We start from the raw sequence: 22,544 nt of genomic DNA, 5'->3' as shown, positions 1-22,544 counted from the left end.
GAGACTGGAGGAGGAGGCAGAGCTGAGGGTGGTGGCACCAAACCAGGTCACGCAACACAGCATCTCTTCATGTAACCCAAGCCGGGCGATTTGCATAAAAGCAAAGACAATTTGGGGAACATAAGAATGATCACAATTTTTACCTTTGAAACATGTCTGTGACAGTGATTCAGCAAGAAACCCTTTTGAGCTAGTAATGGAAGTGGGACTCTTCTCTTTGTATTCGTGACAATACTCACCCTAACAAAAGAAAGCTTTAAATTACAAGACATATATGCCAATTTGGACAGCTTCTGATTAGTTTGTGAGCCTTTGGCTGCTGCTGCATTCAGTCTTGCATGTGAGTCTTCTGAAGCACAAGCTGTTTGTGTGTGAGACCCAGATCTGGGAGTTTCCTGGGGTAGCCTCTGGACTTTGCTGGAGCAGAGCTCCAACTTGTTCTATCCCAATTCTTATGCTGCCCCATGCAATAAATATCCTACGCAATCCCAACGCTTGATTCGGTGGTATGATATGATATGATACATCATTTATAACATGCTTGTACAAAAGTGTTTCTAGGTGTGATAAAACAAGGGAGGGAAGACCGGGAGGACAAGACAAACGATCTTACATTTAGATTGTGTAAGTGCGAGAACGAGAAGTGCACGGGGAAAGGGAGGGAGTGCAAGGCAGAGGTGAGGGGAAAACAGGGCAGCAATGCTCCGAGTAAGTGCAGCCAGTGCAGCACAGCTCTGGGTTCTGCAAGAAGAACAAGGGACTGTAGGGTTATAGTTACAGCCCCTAAGTGTGTGGTAGGCCATGAGGCAGTGCAAGGGTGACCGATCAAGAAAGAACCTGGAACCCAGTGAGACTCTGAGGGTAGCTAAGCAACCAGTTGGTACAGCAGACAGGTAGGTCAGCAGGGTAGGGTGAGAGAAAATTCGAGGAGAAGAGGAATGTTTTGAGCTGCTTCCAGAACTTCAGGTGGTCCAGCTCAGGTTTGAGAGGGGCAGGGAGGCCAATACAGAGGGAGGCACCTGCAGCAGAGAGAGATCTACCCTCCACTCTATACTTGGAGAAGCGTCTAACCCTTAGAGAGCTGGAGGTAGCTGAGCGAAGGGCTCGAGAGGAAAGGTATTTTGGAATAGAGCGTTGGATGTAGTTCGTGCCCCAGACCCAGAAAGCCTTGTGGAATATGCAAAGGGTCTTGAAATTGATACTTGCACCCTCCGGGAGTCAGTGGACAGATTTCAGGGCTGGAGAGCTACAGTCCCTGGGCTTGCAGTCCTGTTCTGGATTAGTTGCAGAGGGCGGAGTGTAGAGGATGGCAGATTGAGAAAGAGGCTGTTGTAGTAGTCCACCCAAGCGAGAACCAGGGCTCCGGAGACAGTGACCTTCTTGGGGATAGTGAGAAAGGGAAGAGTCCCTTTGAGGGGGTGTAGCTGGTAGTGGGATTTCTTGGCAACGTCCGAAATGTGTGGCGAGAAAGAGAGTGGTGTCGAAGATGGTACCAAGATTTGTTGCCTTGCAGGAAGGCGAAGGAAGAGGGACCTAGGCAGACGGCCAGAGTGAGAGAGGGAAAGCAGCGGCAGAGGTCCCAATGAGAAGGATCTCCGTCTTACTGGCATTAAAGCAGAGATCGTTGGAGGCTAACCAATCCTGAATCACGGATAGAAAGTCAGAATGAGCGAGGGAGGAGAGGGGGCTGAGGGGAGCCTGAAGGAAAGCTGAGTGTCATAACACTGAAAGTTAGAGGAGAAGTTATAGATCGGGTGGCTCAAAGGGGTCAAGTAGAGGTTGAAAAACCAGGGTAAGAGGATAGAGCCCTGGGGAACGCCACAGGTAGAGAGAGAGGTGGCACAGAGAAAGGGACCAAGTTGGACATGTTAGGGGTGGTCCAAGAGGAAGGAGGTCAGCCACTTCAGGGCCTTATCCGTGATGCCCGGGTTCACACAGAGTCAATTGATCATGGCGTGGTTGACTTTGTCGAAAGCAGAGGAAAGATCAAGGAGGATGAGGACAGAAGGAATGCAGGAATCAAGGTTATAGAGCAGATCTTCACAGGTGTTCAGGAGAGCAGTTCCCATGCTCCTGGCAGTTCTGAAGCCAGACTGATTGATGGTCATTGAGACAACCAACAGATTCAGTGTGGAGAGTAATCTGGGAGAAGGCCATCTTTTTTTGAGAGTTTGCCCAGGAAAGGGGTGTTGGAGATTGGGCGATAGTTTGCTGGGCAGGTAGGATTGGCAGACTACTTCTTGAGGTGGGGTGCACAAGGGAGTGCTTAAGAGGAGCAGGGAAAGTGCCAGTGGCAAAAGAGTGATTACAGAAATCAGCCCAGGCTGGAGCGAGGGTGTCAATATGGTCCTTGATAGTTTTGGAGGAGGATGGGAGCACCTGTTTGGACGACACTTTCAAAGATCGGACCTGTCTAGAAACCTCATAAGGTGTTGTCAGAGAGAAAAAGGAGAAAGGAGGAGTAGAGGGAGGGGTGGCCAATGGGGGGCTGATAGAGGAAGAGGGAGAGGAAGAGGAGATAAAGGATAGGATGTACTGAATTTTAGAAGAGAAGTGAGAGGCCAGAGTCGTACAGAGGGCCTGGGATGGAGCAGCAGAGGTCGATACTGCCACAGGATTGGCCAGTTTCTTGCAGATTTTTAAAAGTTTGTCCCTGTTGTTAGATGCAGGCTTGAATGTGTGCTCTCTTCTTGGACAAGACAGAGAGTCTGTATTGCCTCTGGAGCAGACAGCAGGCCATTTTGTCAGAGGATGTGCCCAAAGCTCTCCACTTCCTCTCAGCCACCCTGCACTTGCGTTTCAGGACAGCAAGGTTGGAATCATACCAAGAGTTGCACTTGGATGTAAGCTTCAGCCGGATTCTCCTGACAGGTGCAAGGATGTCCAGGGTGTTGGAAATAGAAAGATGCAGATTGGAAAGGGCTGTGTCAGGGTGTGAGTCAGCCACAGGAGTAGGAGGAGAAGATAAAGTAGAGGCAAATGCATCGACTGGCACATGCTTCATGGGCTGAATAATTGAGAAGGTAGGTGGCAATGCTGGGGGGGCTTTGCCTGAGGGATAGAGAGTTTCAGATGAGAGGAGAGTAGAAAGTGGTCAGTCCAAGAGAGAGGAGTGGTGAGAGGTTTAGAGAGGGGGATGTCTGTGGTGATGATAACATCCAAAGTATGTGAGCAGAGAGTGTCGGGCCAGAGAGCAGAATGGAAAGAGAGAGAGAGAGAGTCAAAGAGGTTGCGGAAAAGCCCAGAGGAGGGATTAGAAGCATCAGGTGGATGTTATGATCTCTAAGGAGGAGAAGTTGAGAAGTAGAGGCAAGGAGAGAAGAGGTCAGCCCATTCAGAGAGGAAGAGCCCGACCTGGCCAGGTGGCCTGTAGAATGTGACCACAGTTAGGGAGAGGCCAGTAGAGATAGAGAGCCTGCAGACCAGGCATTCAAAGGAGGAGTAGGCCTGCATAGGGATGACAGATGCCGGGACCCACTCCGGAAAGATCAGGGCTACTCCACCTCCAGGATGGTTGGATCGTGGTTCGGAGAGGATCTTGTAGCCCACAGAGGAGAGTGTCAGAACTCATGACAGAACTATCCGTAAACCATGTCTTGGTGAGAGCAAGGGCATCCAGGTTGAATTCTTCGAGGAGGTGACAGATGTCAGAGGAGTGTTTGACAGCAGAACGAGAGTTGAGAATAGTGACGTGGAGCAGTTTGCCACATTTGAAAGACTTCCGTGGAGGGGTACAGGCATGAGGTACAACCTGTGGCGGTGGTAGAGGGGCCCGAGGGTGGGCAGAGGAGGAAGAGGAGGGTGACAGAGAGGTGGTGGAAGGAGTAGCAGGAGAAGGGAGGAAGTTGATAAGACACTGGAAATGCCTATCAAAAAGGAGGAGATTGGTCTGAGGGCCCTGAACCAAGATTATGCCATTCAGATAGACATTAATGATGGTCTTAGAGGAGTAGAAGGGGGCCAAGAGGATCTCCCATCTAGTGCCACCATGAATGGGAGAGGAGGAGAAAGCAGAGAGATGAGAGACCATATGAAGGGTTCATAGTTATGGAGAGGGGACGACAAAGAGGATGTCAGTGAGAATCTGTCTGGATGAAACACTGGTATAGGTATCAGTGATAGGGGGGCCTGGGCTGGAGACCAGGATGTCCTCATTGAACTTTCTCCTTCCAGACTTATTGAGAGGGATAGGGTAAGAGATAGAGTAGCAGTTAGAGAAGTTGGGGGAGACAGAGAGCACCATACGGGGTGTGAAGGAGGTAGGTGGAGGAGAAGGGGGCGAGAGAAGAGAGAGAGACGCACAGCCCTGTGGCACACAACTCTGAATGAGCAGGGGTAGGAGGGGGGCTGGGGTCACAACAAAGGAAGACACAGAAGGGGAAACAAGTAACTCACAACAATGAATGTCACGCCTTGCGGGGGGATGTATGTGGAAGCCTAGAGAGAACCAGCAACAATGACACAGTTACCGGAATGTGAAAAAACCCAGATTTGACTTTCATAGAAGTGGGAAAAAGGGTGAAATTTTTAGCACACCACAATACAACACACCCAGATTTGACTTACCTGATCAGTCGCAGCAGGTTGATGGCTGCAGGCTACGTGCTACCACTGCGGACACTGACAGACACCAATGCAGCTGTCCTTAGCCTCTGGTGCTTGGCCGAGGGGGTTGCCACGGCAGGGGGGATGCTTTGGTGGCCGATTTAAAGGGCCCACCAACCAATGGGAACGAGGTGGGAGAGAGGGAGGGGGAGGGCCAACAAACAAGGAAGCAACCGGGACGAAGAGAGGGGGAGTGGGTACACGCACACTGCAGCGCAAGAATACAACTGTTACAAATGCACAATTTGCAGTGCCACAGAGCACCTGTCCTCACCCCAGCACCCGAGAAGTTGACATTGGCATTGCCTGATGAGGGTGGGGATGGCCTGTGAGGACAGAGGGAGAAAACACATGTTGGCGCATCGCCCCCTGTTGTCTGAGAAGGGGGTCGGGCTCCGGGTCCTCCCGGTATGAACAGGCACAAACAGGAATTGGCCTTTTCTTCATCTGCCCTTCGCTTCAGATGCCCAGCTAAGAGACACCATTGATGTAAGAGTTAAGAGCAGAAAGGAAGAGGCAGGGCTAAGAAGGTGGGTGCTGCTTAGACCAGGTGACCGAGATTCACTTGCACCTGCTCACCAACTGCAAAGGAAAAGGGGCTGGTGCACCAGGAAGGCACCAGCAGTTTAAAGTGATTTGCATATGGGTGGGGCTTAGGCCAGGTGACCTAGATCTACTTGCAACTGCTCACCAACATAAAAAAAAACATTGAAGGTATTTAAAATGCCACATGGATTTAGCATTACTACCACACTAGTAATGAGGCCCATTGGCGGGGTTGATGAGAGGATGTGGGGAGGAGGGTGGAGAGCGAGACTGTCCACAGCGAGGCATGATTATGGTCTGAGAGTTACCCTGAATGAATCATCCTTTGCTTAAATTTGGATAGGGTTATGCATACAATGTCTGTAAAGTAAGGGGGGGGGGGTAATACGCTGCCTGTTACATCCAGATTTGTTGTAAATTGTAGTTTGAATGCTATCTCTGCCATGAGCGTGTGAGCAGAGCCAGGATTGTTTTTAACTTGATGTGATGTCTAATTCGAACTGTTGTCATGTCGTTATACACGCATTTCGTCGACCGCTTTTTCATCGTGGGACTTTTCATCGCCGACCCTTTCATCGCCGAACATTTTTTTAAAAAAAAATGTTTTAGGGGGGGTGTTTGTGCGGGTTGGGGTATGATTATTTAAGTAAGGGGGAGTTTGGGGAGGACAGCCCCCCATAAATAAAAAAAATTAAAAAAATTAAAATGTTGGCCATAAAAGGGTCGGCGATGAAAAGTCCCACGATGAAATTTCGTTCGGCGAAATAACGTAGAACCGTCATGTCATTGTCGTTCTAGGTGTTTTGTTCCTTCTAGGTATTATCGACGAATTTAGGCTCAAATCAAATGTTTTTATGTTTTGCATTTAGGGTAAATGTTCAAGTCAAGGATATGCACCTGTGGTGAGGGTACCAGGTGCCATGTATAGAGTACAGGTATGCATCCAGTTGATAGGGTAAGAATGTTTTCTGTCTGCCTTAGGGGAGAGAGCAGCAGCTGAATGGGGTAAAGGCCTAGGACTAACCACCATATCGACTTTAAATGGACTTTTTTAAAAAAGTGAATCGCACATTATAAGAAATGTTATAGACTGCTCTCCAGATGTGCATTCAAAAAGGATTTAAGTTTGATGCATCTGGAATATAGATATAGGTACAAATGTTGGGTTATTGTGTCTTACTTCCTGCTTACCAATCGGTTTATAATACTACATAGTTAGTTCTAAGGTGCTATCAGGGGCACCTCATCTGTTTAAATTTTGTATATGTTGTTGTGTGGATGAGTGTGTTGAAGTGTGGTTGGTGTCTGTGTGTTGTGTAGGCTTGAGGGTTATGTGGGCATGCATGTGAGAGAGACTGTACCTGGGCATATGTGGCATGGGTTGAGGATGAGTGAATACGGTTTGCTTCTGTGTTGTCATGTTAGGTGTGACGAAGCACCACCCGTGCGAGAGGTATGCATGCACGTGTTGTAATTTCTGCCTCGTACCACCTATTCCGCTTGTGCACGTGTGAGTGTTGTTAGTCCATGCAGAGAAAGTGTGTTGTGTCAGTGTGTGGGGCTTGGTTATGTTTAGTGACGGTTGTAATGCAAATAGGCCAGATGTGGTGTGGTGATGGTTGTGAGTATTGCGAGTGCTTCTTGGCGGTTCATGCTCGTGTTGGGACTGATTTGGGTGATGATTAGGAGCTTATTGCATAGATTTGTGTCCGGTTTGTGAGGGTGAAAGTTGGTGGATTATGTACCCCTTCTGTGTTTGTTGTTCCTGATATGGGCAGCACCACTCTCCCTGACTGTTAGTCTGTTGGACCTTGGCAGTTTGGATGTCCCGCCCAGGCTCTTCATCAATGAGGCGCGTTAAATCCGGGTCCGGTGTTAGGCAATCCATAATCCCCTCCCCTACCCTTTTCCCCACCTCTCGGTTTGTAGTTTGTCTTTGCATGTTCCCCACTTTGGGTGTCTCTGCCAGGGTTTGGCAGCCCCTGTATCTGGGGGTAGGGGCAGCTCCGGGTGGAAGGTGGTTAGTTGTGGTGGATGGATGCTGTTGTGTGAATGCCTTGTCGTTGTTACTGTGCGCCTGCGTGTGCTTTGTCTGGGTGTGCATCTACTCCCTGGTGTGCATGTTGCTTTTGATTGTGTGTGACTTATTGGATGAAAGGGAGATGTTGTGTTGTTTGACTGTTTATAGGAAGGGAGATGTTGTAATACGTGTTAGTCTCCTTCTGTCTCACTGGGCAGGAGTGAATGCTGATATCATGTTGGTGAATTTATGATACAAGAGAATGTTGAGTGAGTGTGGTGTGTGAGAATTACATGATTGTCAGTTGGAGGGCCTGACCTGGAAGTGAGAGGATGGCCGGTGGGTCTGTCTTGATGTCTACCTGCCCACTTACCTTGTATCATGCTAGCAAGTAATTGGAACTGTACACATGTGCAATAAAGCTTCCTAGATTCATCTTATGGCTCCACAGCTGGTCTGAGTACTAATGATCTGAGCCCCACAGGACTTTATAACAGTTTGCAGCTCCAGGAGAGACAGTGGTGGTCTCGGCGGATCCGGGCCCAGGTTCTTGCTCTATGTCGGTGCTCTAGAGGACCGCTGGGCCCCCAATCAGGCGGCAGCTCCCAGGATCTCGTGGCAGAGGGAAGAAATGCACGGCTCCCCTCTGTTTTCCCGGGACCCTGGAGCGTAAGACTGAAGCTAATTGAGTGTCTCGTGCTGAGCTCAGCCAGAAAAGTGACAGCCTGGGGCTTATGAAGCACCCCTGTCATCAGCACGAGCCCAGTGTGAGTGACGGACATTGTTCAAGCAGCAATGAATCCACTTCAGGAACATGAGCTGACTGGAGCCCGCCTGGATGCAGCACTGCATCTGCTGACACCCCCCACCTCCTCCCCCCACAAGCCTCGCGATACCCAGGCCCCAGGAACCGCAGCTATCCCTCACATCACGCAGATTCTTAAGGCCTAGGGCCGCTGGGCTATCCTCCAGATTTACACAGATATTACAGGCTCAGCTTTCAGACAGCAAAGCGGTCATTCGGTGAAAATATATAGATATTCTATGCTCAGTTTTCATTCAGCCGAGCTAGCCCTAATGGAAGGCCCCAGACAGCAGAACTATCCCTCAGCTATACACAGATATCACAGGCTAGGGCTTCAGACAGCTGAGCTATCCCGTAGGCAGGCCCCAGACAGCAGAACTATCTCTCAGCTTTACACAGATATCACAGGCTCGGGCTTTAGACAGCTGAGCTATCCCGTAGGCAGGCCCCAGACAGCAGAACTATCCCTCAGCTTTACGTAGATATTACAGGCTCGGGCTTCAGACAGCTGAGCTATCCCAAAGGCATTCTCAACAGCAGAACTATCCCTCAGCTTTACACAGATATCACAGGCTCGGGCACCAGGAAGCAGAGCAGTGTCTTCGACTTCACAGATTATACAGGCTCAGATTTCAGGCAGCAGAGCTATTTTTCAGGTGCACACGGATATTAGAGAGCCAGACTTCAGACAGCAAAGGAATCCCTCTGTTTACACAGACATGCCAGGCCCAGTCCCTAGAGAGCAGAGCTAGTTCTGGGGGTTACACGCATTGCACACTCCCAAAGTTCAGGTGGGTGAGTGCATCCTCAGACTACGAAGAAGTTCAGGCTCGGCCCAGGCCCTGAGGCAGTACTGCCAGCCCCCCTGGTACACACGCCTTCTACCACCAAATGTTAGACGGCAGGACACAGATAACACACATTCTAATGCTGCTTTCCTCTGCTTCCGGTGATTCCAATCACAGAACAGAAACGCACATTGGCGGTTTCCGAACCGAACCACCGCCGCTGAACCCCGAATCGGCCCCATTTACCCCCAAATGTTTACCATTGACGCCCTGATTTAATTTGCAAACCAAATCTATTTATCCCCCCCCCAAAAAAATATGTTGAATGCACCATTTTTTAATAATCTTTTTGATTCATGAAAGGGTATCACATCGTTAAAAAAAAGACAATTCTTAAAGTGAAAAATTGATTTTTTTAAAAATAATTATTATTTTCTGTAAAATAACACTTTTTATTGGTTCGTTTGCTAAAATCAATTTGCTAAAAAGCAATGTTTTTCACAAACAATAATTAATTCAATAAAATAAAGAAGTAATTGTCTATTCACTGATTTAGGTTTACTGGGAAATACACCCTAGTTCACATTTTGTGTAAAATATTGCGTTTTGCTTAGTTTCAGTCTGACTTTTTCACAGACAAGGAGAAAGGGGTATTATCCATTGGGACGGTCACCGTTCTGTCGACCTCCTTGCGTAATCTCCACCCGAATCCTAACCTGTGACCTTGACTTTACATACATGAACATCACCCCCCACGAGTCACCCGAATCCCAGATGATGTGAAGTTCCGGAAATCACCAAACTTGCTCAGTGCTGCACCTGGGAGGGTTTGAGCAGCAGGGCCCAGTAGTAGTAGTGGGCAGGCTGGCGCGGGTCCCGAATGGCCCTACAACATGGCCACTGCCCGGAGGATTCCACGCTTCCCCCCTCACATGCAATCCATTGGCAGGTGTGTGATTGCAATATTTGCCCCTGATGCTTTCACATCAGCAAGTTATGGTATGTTGCTAGGCATCTGTACTGCGCCCTTGCGGCGCGTACACCTTGTCCGAGGATAGTGCGTGTAATGACCCTGCATGGGTGTAACTAGACCTTGGTCTGAGGGTAAAGAGAGAATCCTGTGGGTTGTCCAAGTCAAGGCCTGGAGGGCCAGAAACATGTTGGATTTTCCTCATTAATATTCATGAGGTAACTTTGCATACAATGATTCTAAATGCATGCAAATGTCTCCTCGTGCATATCAATGATGGGACGGGCAAGATTAGTAAGAATGGCAATAGGACAGAGGTGGAGCAAAAAGGTGATTACATTCTGAGGGGAAAGGCGCAAGAGGAGAGGGTTGTGGGATGTGGTTGAGGTTTTGTGGTTGCGCGTGATCAGTAATATGTGAATAGAGGATGATTGATAGAATCACAATCAGGTTTATTGCGGTTGAAATGCACAAAAGCAAGCATCTACACATATATGTAAAGGTAATGCTTATAGTATTGTTTAAAAAGTCAAATTCACCCTGTTAAATACATTAAACACAACTCCAGATAAAAGGTGAACGTTTCTTCACTAAAAGGAACATACATATTAATACAATCTCAGTGATCGGTTCACAGTAGCAAATACATGATACTTGATCTATATAGCGCACCCAGACCTCTGACTTAAATGTCTCATTCTCACCACCCCCCTCTTAATGCAAGTGGACCCGCCAAAAACATTGCACTCATTGCAGCATCCTAACATCTAAATGAAACTTCACTGATCCTACCTATTTCCACTCCAGGAAGATGGGTACACGACAGGTGCGATTTTATGCTTTGTCCGGTGTGAAACTTTGCACTGCCTCTGGCACTTGGGATTGTATACTGTACATCTGTCTGATGTGTTACTTCGCTCTGCCTCTGGAAGGTGGGAATGCATACCTTACATCTGTCCGGTGTGATACCTCGCTTTCCCTATGGCAGGTGGGATTGCATAATTTACATCTGTCTGGTGTGATACTTCGCTCTGCCTCTGGCAGGTGGGATTACATACTTTACACCTGTCCGATGTGATACTTCGCTCTGCCTCTGTCAGGTGGGATTGAAGACTTTACACCTGTCAAGTGTGATACTTTGCTCTGCCTCTGGCACTTGGGATTGTATACTGTACATCTGTCTGATGTGTTACTTCGCTCTGCCTCTGGAAGGTGGGAATGCATACCTTACATCTGTCCGGTGTGATACCTCGCTCTCCCTATGGCAGGTGGGATTGCATACTTTACATCTGTCTGGTGTGATACTTCGCTCTGCCTCTGGCAGGTGGGATTACATACTTTACACCTGTCCGATGTGATACTTCGCTCTGCCTCTGTCAGGTGGGATTGAATACTTTACACCTGTCCAGTGTGATACTTTGGTCTGCCTCTGGCAGGTCGGATTACATACTTTACATATGTCCAATGTGCTACTTCACTCTGCCTCTGGCAGGTGGGATTGCATACTTTACATCTGTCCAGTGTGATACTTCGCTCTGACTCTGGCAGGTGGACTTTCATATTGCATATATGTCTGGTGTGATGCTATGCTCTGTCCCTTGCAGGTGGGATTATATGTTTACATCTGTCTAGTGTAATACTTTGCTCTGCCTCTGGCAGGTGGGATTGCATATTGTATATCTGTCCGGTGTGATACTTTTCTCTGCCTCTGGCAGGTGGGATTGCATACTTTACATCTGTTTCGGGTAATAATTTGGTCTGCCTCTGGCATGTGGGATTGCATACTTTACATCTGTCTGGTGTAATACTTTGCTCTGCCTCTGGCAGGTGGGATTGCATATTGTATATCTGTCCGGTGTGATACTTTTCTCTGCCTCTGGCAGGTGGGATTGCATACTTTACATCTGTTCGAGGTAATACTTTGGTCTGCCTCTGGCAGGTGGGATTGCATACTCTACATCTGTCCGGTGTGATACTTTTCCCTGCCTCTGGCAGGTGGGATTACATATTGTATATTTGTCCGGTGTGATACTTTGAACTGCCTCTGGCAGGTGGGATTACATATTGTATATCTGTCTGGTGTGATACTTCTCTCTGCCTCTGGCAGTTGGGATTACATATTGTATATCTGTCCATTGTGGTACTTCGCTCTGCCTCTGGCAGGTGGTATTGAATACTTTACACCTGTCCAGTGTGATACTTTGCTCTGCCTCTGGCAGGTGGGATTGCATATTGTATATCTGTCTGGTGTGATACTTTTCTCTGCCTCTGGCAGGTGGGATTGCATACTTTACATCTGTCTGGTGTAATACTTTGCTCTGCCTCTGGTAGGTGGGATTGCATATTGTATATCTGTCCGGTGTGATACTTGTCTCTGACTCTGGCAGGTGGGATTGCATACTTTACATCTGTTCGGGGTAATACTTTGGTCTGCCTCTGGCAGGTGGGATTGCATACTTTACATTTGTCCAGTGTGATACTTTTCCCTGCCTCTGGCAGGCGGGATTACATATTGTATATCTGTCCGGTGTGATACTTCGCTCTGCCTCTGGCAGGTGGGATTGCATACTCTATATCTGTCTGGTGAGATACTTCTCTCTGCCTCTGGAAGGTGGGATTACATATTGTATATCTGTCCGGTGTGATACTTTTCTCTGCCTCTGGCAGGTGGGATTGCATACTTTACATCTGTTCGAGGTAATACTTTGGTCTGCCTCTGGCAGGTGGGATTGCATACTCTACATCTGTCCGGTGTGATACTTTTCCCTGCCTCTGGCAGGTGGGATTACATATTGTATATTTGTCCGGTGTGATACTTTGAACTGCCTCTGGCAGGTGGGATTACATATTGTATATCTGTCTGGTGTGATACTTCTCTCTGCCTCTGGCAGTTGGGATTACATATTGTATATCTGTCCATTGTGGTACTTCGCTCTGCCTCTGGCAGGTGGTATTGAATACTTTACACCTGTCCAGTGTGATACTTTGCTCTGCCTCTGGCAGGTGGGATTGCATATTGTATATCTGTCTGGTGTGATACTTTTCTCTGCCTCTGGCAGGTGGGATTGCATACTTTACATCTGTCTGGTGTAATACTTTGCTCTGCCTCTGGTAGGTGGGATTGCATATTGTATATCTGTCCGGTGTGATACTTGTCTCTGACTCTGGCAGGTGGGATTGCATACTTTACATCTGTTCGGGGTAATACTTTGGTCTGCCTCTGGCAGGTGGGATTGCATACTTTACATTTGTCCAGTGTGATACTTTTCCCTGCCTCTGGCAGGCGGGATTACATATTGTATATCTGTCCGGTGTGATACTTCGCTCTGCCTCTGGCAGGTGGGATTGCATACTCTATATCTGTCTGGTGAGATACTTCTCTCTGCCTCTGGAAGGTGGGATTACATATTGTATATCTGTCTGGTGTGATACTTTGCTCTGCGTCTGGCAGTTGGGATTACATACTTTCCTATTGGCAAATGCGATTCTGTCCTTTGTCTCGGGTATATACATCCTTCTATGCTTCTCCTTATGCAGGTGTGTTCCCATGCGTTTCAATTGGCAGATCTGATCTCAGGCTTTGCCTCTGGCAGTTCTGTTTCTGTGCATTGCCTTTGGCCGGTGCAATGGAATGTGTTGCCTTAGGAAGTCATGATGTGATGCTTTGCCTCTAGCAGGTGTTCATCAATTCTTTGCTTATGTAGCTAACATTCCATGTGTTGTCTTTAGGAGCTTTGATGTCACACATCACACTATGCTGCAACCACTTTCCAGGAGTAGAAAGCTAAAAAGCAGTTGATTGATTTTGTCTCAGAAAGGTGGCATGTTTTAATTCCACATTCAAATGATTAAGCCGCGCTATATTTTTTAAATACAAGAATTACAAGAACTCATAGAAATGTCATCTGTCTACGTATGCTTAGTAAGCGTGTCACTGGGCCTCCTGGGGAAGCCACTTTGTAGGTAGAGAGGTTTTGAGACGGACTATGGGCCTTCTAAACGAGGCCAATCGTTTATCTTTGGGCAATTGATAAACTGCGCTAAAAAAATCTTTTCCTCAAAAGTTCTACAATCAAATGTTGCCGTCCCCAAATGTCAAATTCGGCCCATTTCCTGGAATTCGTTTTCTCATGACCTTTGGCCTTTCCTTGTGGACTTTAGTTTTGAATTCATACGCACTTTGTTTTCTGTTTCTGAGTAGAGTCTTTCTTTACTTTCTCTGCAGGCTGCTCCGAACTTGAGCTGCTGGGGTGCTCGGGACCATCCTCAGGGACCTCGCACTAGGGTGCCAGCCTGGAGCGGGTGCACACTGGGCACACCTGCAGGTGCAGACCCAAGAGGCTGAGGCGGGTGAACAGTGGAGTTGCGCCCTGGCTCCAATGCTGTCTTGAGTGGATAGCGGTGAAAGGGTCGATAATCCTGGATTGCTAAGGTAAGCGCTGGCATTGCTCGTTTTTCACTGCACTTTTTAAGAATATGCCATTGTGTCTCTGGCCCAAACCAGGAGATGGTCTGTTGTCTAGTGCAGGGGACTGTTCTGGAGGTTGTCCCTCTTCTGTGTTGGATGACTGCGAGCTGTGGGGCCTACTAACTAGATAATAATATGTGATTCCCTCCTGCTGATAGACATAGGGGTTCTGGTACAGCCAAGAGAGCTGATGGAGATGTTGGAGCCTGGAGTTGGCTGTGTGCAGAATGAGTGCTCAGAGACACAAAGGGAGGGTTTGACACAGGGTTTGCCCCTCCTCCATCCATTCCAGACTGGCTTCAAGAGGAGGTAACGGAACGAGTGTTGCCAGTGAATTGGCAAATGACCCACAGCAAGGTGGTATTAGAGAATCGAACTAGAGCTAAGGTTATAAAATAATGTATAGCACGCTTGGTAAGACAAAGGAGACATTCACATCAAGCACAACGCTCTAGGGGGAGCAGTTGTCCATCATAAGGACTGTATGTACCTGGCATGTCTGGCACCTTATGCACAGGTCTTGAGGCTTCCTGCACTGCCTTGGTGTGTTCAGGTTGTGCCCATGATACACGGGAACACACACGCTTCTCCTTATATTCCCCAAACGTCCAGGAAAGGCCACCAATGGCGATGTTTAATAGACAGAAAATCTGGGAATTCCATCTGCACTCTTAACTGAGGGTGAGTTTTGATTCGTGGCCCCTCTGGTAGCAATGCCCTGCGCCGGGCTGCCTGGAAGTTCTTGAGGCTATGGGGGTGGCAAAGTTGCTGTGGGAGGTTGGATTCCTCTTGAGCTGAGGCAGGGCTCTTCTGGGACATAATCTACATAATCCAGCTGCATCTAGCCATCTCAACCTGGGCTGCAGTTACCTTGTCCTGTTAATAGATGGCAGCAGTGGAATCTTAAGTGTCAGAAAGCCATCTAGTCATGTGACCTACCACATAGTTTGTTCACTGACCGGAGAGAAAAGTCTTCCGAATATTAGGAATTTAAAAGACAATATAATCTGATGAGGAATTCAATAATGTATTTATCACTGTCTCGTTCATAAATTTGAAAAAAGTACTTTCCCGCTATTTCATTATGTGTAAACCACAATATTTCAGGTGCAGAACATCTCATGGCTAATTCCATGCCAGAAAAGGCAGACGTGGTGCATCGGGGACATTGCAGCTGGCTAGTGGAGTCACTTTTCATAACTTTCCAAAACCAGAAAGAGAGTGAATACTCTCTGGGGATTTGGCCACATTTCCAGCCAATAGGATTCAGGCCTGTGCTGTGTTGTGCTCGGTGGGTGTGAGTCCCAAGCTCTTAAAGTAGGGAGCAGATGGATGTTTATCGTTAAATTTGTTTTCACATAGATTCAAAGGAGAATGTCCTACAAAAGCACCACATTATTGCATTACAAGTGTAAAGCAAGCGAACATGGAGAGGGTGTGAATGTTTAAGTTGCATTCATGAACCATTCAGGTTCATCCTTGGAGGAGGCATTGCCCTTGGATTTCATTAGATCAGCTGTATGAGAGGCTGCAAAGTGGACTGAGTCAGAAGAGAAGAGTGGGAGTGGATGGAGACATACATGGTTATGCTGAGTTCTTATAACATCCTAACCAAGCTGTTGGAGGCATACTTGGCTCACCAGAAGGTAGCACAGTCCTAGCTCAAGGCTTATCTCCCCCCAAGCTGCTGGGGGATACATCAAGCTCAGGTGTATTTGCAGCAGAGCTAACACGTACTAATTGCAAAGTACAAATAAGAGTATTGATTAATATAAGTCAAAGAGTAAGAGATGATTAGCCACTAGCCAACAAAGAGTTGTAGATAAACTGGGGCAAGTGTGTTAAAAATAATAGCACCTCTTTTTTATTGAAAATGTATGCAGACTTCCAGACAACGCGTTCCAATGAGAGACCAGCCCAGCCCATCAAGTCTTTAGGAGGAAACAAAAATAAAACATTCTTCTTCAAAGTAACCTTTTTGGTGGGACCAAGATCCAGAAACGACAGGGCAGTGAGTATAAAGAAAGAGGCAGTTCTGTGGTGTGTAGGTTTTCCACGCATCTCCTTTGCTGTGGGCACCCAGCGCTAGTAGAAAGATGGCTTCCCTACTCTTCCTTTGCCTTTACAGTTACACAGTGACTTAGCAGGAGTGGTTCCAGTACTCCACCTGTAGCCACTTTACCCAGAGTAGAAGATTTATTTCAACGCACTGAAACAATGCTAATGGGTGCAATCCTTCCAGCGCGGCCTGTCCATGATGGGGTCCAATCGTGGTTTTAAGCAGGCCAAGCTTCGACAGAGCTAGCACTCGTTCCATGAGGGTTCGGACACAAAGCCGAGGATCCTGATCAAAAGCAGAAAAGATGTGCAGACAAGCGGAAAAAAACTCTCAAGCTACAAGGCTGAGGCTGATCCATTTTACATTGGACTGTCACTTTCACCACTCAGGCCTTAATCTGAAACTCCATGATCACTTTGGCATGACCCCCCCACCCTCAGTGTCTTTCACTCACAGGTCACCACCCCCTGATTCACCCACTCGGGCATTTCAGGGTGTTCCCTTTGTGCATCCCACTTTCCAATTTCTCTCAAATCCCTTTCTCACTTTGGATTTGCATAACATCTGTGCCTATTTCTCTCGTCCTTGAGGAATCTCTACGCTTCTGTGCCCTCCTCTCCCCTCCATGTCTCTCCTCTTTGCGCCTCACTATACTCTCTCTCCTACACCTTCCTCGTCCCATCTCTCCCCTCTCTTTCTTGCCCTTCGTGATTGTTTTTCATCCTAAATTTCCCATATATATATATATATATATATATATATATATATATATATATATATATATATATTCTCATCTTGAGTTCAGAGTGGGATCCATGTAATCTCCTGGCAAAACAGGCTGAGAGTGCTTGCCACAAAGAGGCAGCAATAGAAGTGGCATGCTGCACTTGTTCTGCAACCTATGGTAAAGCTTCTCTCAGAAGAAGATGGTCTGGAAGAATCAGACCACAGAAACAATGAGTGACCAGACAATACTACTGAACCCTAGCTGCAAATGACCACCCAGCTCGCGAGGACCTATCAAATTTACCCTCTCTGTTCATCAGCTGTGTTTCCGGTTATGAATACCAAGGCAGGGCATTTAACTGAGGCTGCCCAGTGGATCACGCAGCAACAGGGGATCCACTGGCAAATAGAAAAGTATGCAATCTGCTTGTAGACAGGGCAACCATTGATCCGACCCAATGAAGACGGTCTGGCAAACTAAGTCAAGGGTGTTTTAATGACGAGGGTTTTTTGAGCAGTGTTGTCATGCCGCAGTGTAGGCCAACCTGCAGCCATCCGTCCAGCACGGCTCATCGAACTGCCTTCCGCCTGATACCTGCCGCTGTCTCCCTTCTTAAACTCTGTCGCCAGAGCTGCAAAGCGCCCTTAAACCAACTTGACTCTGTCAAGCACCAAGAACTTCTAAAAGCACAGGGTACATTGCGGTTCTGTTCCCCTGGTCCTTCTCCGAAGGCCCCTAGTGACATTTTACGACCCATTGCTGCCTTTGTGTTGAAACCAGAGATCCTTGAACTATTGCAATTAATTACTTTATCAGCTGCCCCCTCCACCCCTGTCAGTATCTAGAGTGCATCCCTTTTCCTTCTTGAAGCTGTATCTCCTCTGCATTCCTTTATAGGGTAGGTTGGATTTCATAGTGTGCTAGAACTGTCTGTTATGATAATAAAAATGTAGATATTTTTATACAACCTTGGCTGGACACTCCCCTTTATCATTGGGTAATAATTGTATTTTCGCTGTGTTGCAACTAACCAATGATCCACGACCATGCGAAGTTAAGGCTGCCGTTCAGTCCACGTTACCAAAATTGGACAAGGAGGTTTATAATTTACTTGTGTTTCCGATCTGTTTGGATCCCTTTTGGTGTACTAGAGGTGTGGGGCTGATTGTTTAGAAACCGATATTCATCCCTGAACCACTGGTGACCTGGAAGTTGATTCATCACAGTGTTGTATTTTTATTCTTTCTGGAATGTATAATGCACTGAACTTGCAAATACAATTCATTTCAGGGCACTAAAAAGACCTGAGGAAAGTCTTGGATGGAGGAGGGAAAGAATACACATTTCCGATGGGGGGAGGGTAGAGTAGTCAAAGACAGAGAAAGCGAGAATTATTCACAGATGATCCTTAAATGCTGGAATCATAGAGAATGAATAGCCAATGTGTTCCTGCTGTGTTATAGAGATGTTATACTACATCCGTCACCACCTTAATGGTATTATTCCATGGGTACCTTATGGCTAACATAGGTAAATATCAGCAGTAAGTTGTGAAATCCCTGTGCCAAACCCGGGAGTAAGGCCAGTGCCAAAGGGATCCAGTTTGGCCACTTTCTTGAAGACCCCATATATGGCTCTTCCCTCGCTCTGGCATGGATGTGGTTCAGAGTGTGAAAACAAAAAGAAGATATCGAGGCTGAGTACCCCAAAAGGAAATACACCAAACGCGGGTTACAAAGGAACATACAAAAGATCTTTATTTTATACTGAACAGTTTCAAAGGACAAAGCAACAGATAGCTATCAGACCTCAGTACAACACAGTGAACTCCAGCTCGGTTTGGTGTGCTCAGTGAGTGCGACTGTACATTAGAATTGTCACACTTTTTATGCCCTCGAAATCATGATGTTCAACCCACTTCCAAGTTAATACAAGTTAATACATTACGGATCTATGGTTCGTGCCGAGTTCGTACATCTATATGTTTAGGGTTTACCTTTAATATATTCACTAACAGATTACAATAGCAACAGTTTATTTTAGGATTTCTCGTAGAGCCTTCTTAAACAGTTTTACACAATGCAGTCAAACAAGTGTTCACATTTCGGTATTTGAATGCATTATGTTTAACATATGCCCGTGGATTAGCTTTGTTGGCGCAAGTAATCCTTTATACACAGGTCAGCGAAGGACAATGTCTCAGTTCATGACCCTAACATGTTGCCTGCAGGCAAGTTACACATTAGTTTATACACAGAGGTCAAGACGACCATGTTACATTCAGAATGACATTGTCCACCATCTTAGCACACAGGGTGACTTTAAAGAGGAGAACCTAAAATGTCGGATAGACCTAAAATGGCGGCTTACCCTGATCTAAGGTCAAGACCTTGCAACGCAGATTTCCTCGCAAGTGGCTTATAAGCAGCTTGGCGTAGGCCAATATACATATATTCATACAGTATAGGAGGCACAATATGATTTTCCCGCTCGACAAATCCTCCTTTTGGCCTATGCCAAGCACTAAACTACTTCTGGTCACTTTACGAACAACTCCACGTCTCAACATCCAAGCACCCTGAATCACTGTCAGAAATATCTATTGCCATTAGATCGTCTTTCAAAATCTCTTCCAGCACATACTGTTTGGAACTCTTATCTGGGGCGTATACCTTGTGTCCTATTGTACCTATCGCCTGTGCGCAACATCCCCCTAGCATCAAACCTATACTAGGTAAACACTGTATACAGCAACAAAGAAACAACAGAATTCCCAAAATGATCAGCAAGACCGAAAGCACCATCCAACCCCAAGATCGCAAGAAGTCCCAGAACCAAGCGCTAAGATCCCAGTTTCCCTCGAGAACATGCACTTCTGAACTAAGGACGTGCAGATTCTGTATTGCCTTGAAGATAGTTGGGGAGGAATCTGGAACAAAAACACAGCAAGCGGACCCCACCAATTTACACACTCCACCACGTTCAGCCAGAATGACATCTAATGCCATCCGGCTCTGAAGTGCTACTAATCTTATTGCTTCCTGTTCTAATGCCATATTATAAAGTATGTCCATGGTCTGGTTGATGGTTCTCTCCAGTACTCACGCTAGTCTCCTGATGTCTTCAGAGTTTGCTATTTGTCCCAAAAATGGCACAAAGGATTTCGCTACATCTCCCAGAACCTGTGCTGGAGTGTCATCATTTTCGTCCCGTCGTGGACGAGCCTTTGAAACCTCTACAGTACTGGCTTTGAATACCCTGGGTAACAGGTTGCCTAAATAACAAGTTCCCTGCCAGTCCCTGGGTAACCATGGAAATGCTACATTACCACAAACAAAGTAGGCAGGTTCGCCTCCATACAAAGGTCTGTCTTCCCCAGTAAAATTCGCAACGTTGGCACAACCTCTCAAATTTCCCATTGACTGAGTTGCATTCCTTTGTATGCAGAAAGAAACTGAATCGGGGCTATGGTTAACAGTGTAAGAAGGAGTCATGGCATCCTTGTTGCCTATAGGAGCCATCTTAAAAGAAATCAAAGACTGAAAAGGACGAGACAGTCTATCAGAAGGCCTAATAGAAGCAACGTTGAGCTTGCTCCTATTTGCGAAAAACGAGCATCCCAAGGGTGTAAGGACACGTCTCTCAAAACTATTCATATTAGTACCATCAAAGTTCCCCCAGATGCTATCATTCTATCGGCCAAAGAATAGTGCTCTAAGAGAGGCATAACAAGCAGTTGTCAAAGGTAAAGGATGAATATACAAACTTAGCCCTTTATCCCCGTGTTGCGGTAAAAGCGAACAGACCCAACAGTTGGATTTATTAAAAATGACATGTGTAGCATTCATGAAAAGTAACAATGTACTATCATAATATCTCTGTCTATGATGAGAGTCTCTAGGAGATAAAGTATGCAGATGCACAAAAGGAGTAGGGACAGTGGGTACATTTTCAGTTGGTAACAAGGGTTCGAATGGATGCACTTCTTCCACGTACCAAAAGCTTAACACAGTTACTATTATAAAACCAATTGACATTATAAAAAGACAGCAGTATGTTTTCGGGGCCCAAACAGTTTGTCCATTCTCACTGCTGGTTGCAGGCATTGCAGTCTACAAACGAAGAACCCCAATGTTTTTTTGCTGGCGACCTCCTGGCCGAGCGACTTCTTAGTCCTTCCACAACCCTAGCCAACAGAATCCCCTTTTTCAAACAATTACTTGGGCAAAAGCAAGCCCTCAATGATTTTCCTTCCTTCTTCGAATGCACAGCCGAACCGTGCCATAAGTCTATTTCCTTGGACACAAATTGTACCTCTTTGCCCCCAGTACTGATTGATCCGAGAACAATGTGTCGTCACTTCCCGTTGGAAGCGGCGTATCAAGAGCAATTGAAGATGCAAGATCCGGAACAACAGTTTCTGGAAACAAAACATTTGGAGAGTGTGGAGACAAAATGGCTGATTCCCCAGGCCTCACAAGCTCAGAGAGAGACTTGGATGCACTCTCAATGTTGTTTACTGCTTCGGGATCGTTGGTTGCAGTATTGGTGAGGGGTTCTGTTTCTTCTGTATCGTATGGCACCGGGTGTGGAAGTCTCTTGACATGCGTCGCGTGGATCCAATTTTTTCTGCCTGCGATGCGCATCGCAGTCTGTGTGACCAACAGGACCTGGAAAGGGCCCCGCCACTGAGGTGCAAGGCAAGAGGATCACTCAAATGCCTTCGTCAACACCCAGTCTCCGGGCCGAATGCTATGACCTGGGCCCTCGTATCGTACAGGTAAAGCCTCTCGCACCTGCTGATAAATCAAATGCAGGTTTTTAGTCAACTGGCTACAGTAATCTGAAAGAAGTACATTTTTAACATTCTTCAAAGACCGACATTTCGGAAGGTTGCAGATATTTGCAGGTCTCCCCATTACCACCTCAAATGGAGAGAGCCCAGTCTTAGTTTGAGGGGTTGTACTAATAGGTAGCAACATGATCGGTAAGGCGTCTGGCCATTTTAGTTTGGTGCCGGCACACGTCTTAGCGAGCTTGTTCTTGATGATGCCGTTGTGCCTTTCTACTAATCCGGCACTCTGAGCGTGTCTGGCCGAATGGAACCGTTTGTCAATTTGTAATTCCGCACATATCTGCAGAATTACAGCAGCGACAAAATGTGGACCATTGTCCGACCAGATGACTCTTGGTAGCCCAAACCTAGGGAAATACTCTTTTAACATAGTTTTTGCAGTAGTCATGGCTGTAGCGTCTTTAACAGGAAAAGACTCAACCCATTTTCTGAAAGCGCAGATGACAACTAACACATATTTCAGGTTATTACACTGTTCCATTTCGATAAAATCAAAGTGAATGACCTCAAAGGGGACAGAAGGTGGACCAAAACTTCCTCTGGGAGTTGATGTTCCCTTTCCCACATTATGCTGTAAGCAGATCATGCAATTCTGAACATAATGCTCAGCTATTTTAGAGATTTTGTCATTTGCCCAAACTTTCTCCAACATTCGTGTAAGCTTCCGGGCACATATATCGGTAGGGCCATCAGCCATGACG

The 22,544-nt window shown here is 46.7% G+C and overlaps 1 protein-coding gene across 6 annotated transcripts in view; it reads left to right on the top strand.

Annotated features, from left to right (window-relative positions):
- SGCD (sarcoglycan delta) overlaps positions 1-22,544 on the top strand; it is a 1,261,231-nt gene that overhangs the window by 615,507 nt on the left and 623,180 nt on the right. For all 6 annotated transcript variants that reach the window (XM_069653944.1, XM_069653946.1, XM_069653945.1 and 3 more), the window contains one exon: positions 13,960-14,166. The gene's annotated coding sequence lies outside the window, so the exon portion shown is untranslated. The remainder of the gene's footprint in view (positions 1-13,959; positions 14,167-22,544) is intronic.

The sequence above is a fragment of the Ambystoma mexicanum genome, chromosome 3q (assembly GCF_040938575.1).
Source record: "Ambystoma mexicanum isolate Mex_15411 chromosome 3q, UKY_AmexF1_1, whole genome shotgun sequence".
Taxonomy (NCBI): domain Eukaryota; kingdom Metazoa; phylum Chordata; class Amphibia; order Caudata; family Ambystomatidae; genus Ambystoma; species Ambystoma mexicanum.
This window is presented reverse-complemented; position numbering and strand designations above follow the sequence as displayed.